Below are 2,452 nucleotides of genomic sequence, written 5' to 3' on the forward strand. Positions count from 1 at the left end.
TTGCAATGAGGCAGTGGCTGGAATAAGCAGCAACAATTTAGGGACACTGGTGCAGTTTTGCAGAACAAGAGATCACGCTGAGCTGCCTCTGGAAAGAAAATTAGGATTCAGTTCAATATTACTTTAACAAATAGACACTCTTATATCTCTGAAAACAAGCTTCATTATGGCTAGAACGTGTCATACTTTTTGTAAATAACCTTACCATAACCAGTTATAGTGTGATAAGATAGTATGAGAAACAGAAATAGTATGAGTAAAGTTAGCTAAATTTAGATACAATATAGTGCATTTCAAAATGATTTCGGTTTACAATTTGCAGTTGGAATGAGGGTAGTTAGTTGACTCACCTCGGAATAAATTAGTTTTAGTTGACCTAAACCAGGGGTGTCCAAACTTTTCCTAAAGAGGGCCGGATTCGACGATGTGGAAACACTGGGGGGCCGGATGCTTCTACCTATATATATATATATATATATATATATATATATAATGTATGTGTGATGTTGATTTGACAGTAGCTTGTGTTTTGTTGAGGACAAAAATCTGCAAATATCTTGTTTTTAAAGCTTTAATAATTATAACATAGAATGGCTTTATGGTATTTAATCTATTAACACATGAAAGCACAAACTGCATCAAAAATGTCTGTAATTTGGCCTGTATTTCATAACGCCCTTACGTTACATTAAATTGGCCTATATGTCTACATTAATTATATAAGAAGATTCTGTATAAATATGCAACATTTCTGCCACAATACCACAGTTACGGTTACTACAGTAAATCAAAATGTTGGTGATTTGTGGATTGAAAAGTATTCTTACTGCATTGTTGTCGCACAATGTTTTTCCTATTTTCCGCGTTAGTGTTGTTGAGAATGTCAGCGCTGTTTCATCTGCCTTTGACATATGTGGTTTGTATGGAAACCTCTGCTCCAAACTCAAACGCTTCTCACAGCGCTGTTTAGTGGTCTCGTGATCGAGATCAGTCAGCGCGTAAACGCATTTGTTCTGAGCTCGCGCTACGCTGTCTTTAGGCAGAGCTAAAAAGGGTCCGTGCAGCGCGGTTCAAACGAGTCGCGCTCTTCCGCTTTTGACGCGTTTAGGAATTCGCGTGCGCTAAAGAAATGAGAGCGCATATGAGTTATCAAATTGATATCACTCGCGTTTTACTGCTACATCTGGTCTAAAATGTAGTGCTGCCATCTTGTGTTGACATTTTGAAACTGCATAGGCCTATTTTGTAAATTATGCTTGGCGGGCCATATATAACATAGACTATTAAGACAGCTGCGGGCCGCTTAAAATTCATCCACGGGCCGCATTTGGCCCGCGGGCCGTAGTTTGGACACCCCTGACCTAAACATAAATCCAAACAGTTTAGCGAGAAACACAATGTAGTGAAGATGAAACACGAAGACGACTCATATTTTGCGCCATCTTGTGTAAAAAGACAATATTGCTGCAGCCGTCAAAGCGTTATTAAGCGTGACCAGGATATGACAATATTGAACCTTTAATGCAAGCTTATTTCTTACAAAATCAACAAAACTCCTCTGGACTATTGCATAAAGCCGCTGAGTACACTTTTAATGGTTGTTTGTTATTTCTTCACCACATTTTCTTTTGGGGACGTTTCCTCTAGGGCTGGGAATCGATTCCTCGATTCAGAGGCTTTGGGAATCGAGAGTCGATTCAATTAAGGGGAATCGACTCCTCATTCAGAGCCCTTTTCAGTTCAACAAAGCTTATCTATGGGTGCCTGTCAAACGGAAGGCTGCATCCTACGAAGGCTGCACACATTTAAATTCACGAAAATAAAATGAAAGAAAAGGAGTCGGTACTGAGATAATCTGAATTTTAGGATGCAGCCTTCCGTTTGAGAAGCACCATTCACCTCCCTCATGCTCGCTAAAAGCCGTAATTACGAGAGTTGTGAGATAAAAGATTATTTTCATTTTTATTACCATTCGCCTCCCTCGTGCTCACTAAAAGTGATTAGAAGTCATTAGAACCAGTTTAAAAAAACGATTCAGAGGTTATTTTACGGTGGACCTGGCTTGTCCACGATTTTGAGCGCTGCACGACGGAATAACGTTAGATCATGACGTGATCAAGGGACTTGATCTTATTTCCATCTAAAATACTATTTAAAAAAAAAACATTTCTATCAGCCAATGATAATTATAAAAGAAAACGTCCCGAGCATAGATCAGTGGCTGAGAGCTCATCTGATTGACAGATAAACCACGAGCTCTATCACTTATTGTTAATGTTCTGGTTATGTTGTTTCAGTGTACAGTTTGTTAATTTTGTGAAAAGCATACAGTAAAAGTAAACTTCATCATTCAGCTGAACTGTGCACATTTATTTTAGACACTTCATGTCATGTTCAATTCATGCGATAAACGCATGTCCCTGCTGAGCTGTGGGCTATGACTAATTTCACG

Source organism: Sinocyclocheilus rhinocerous, unplaced genomic scaffold (assembly GCF_001515625.1).
Source record: "Sinocyclocheilus rhinocerous isolate Xijiao unplaced genomic scaffold, SAMN03320098_v1.1 scaffold153, whole genome shotgun sequence".
NCBI lineage: Eukaryota > Metazoa > Chordata > Actinopteri > Cypriniformes > Cyprinidae > Sinocyclocheilus > Sinocyclocheilus rhinocerous.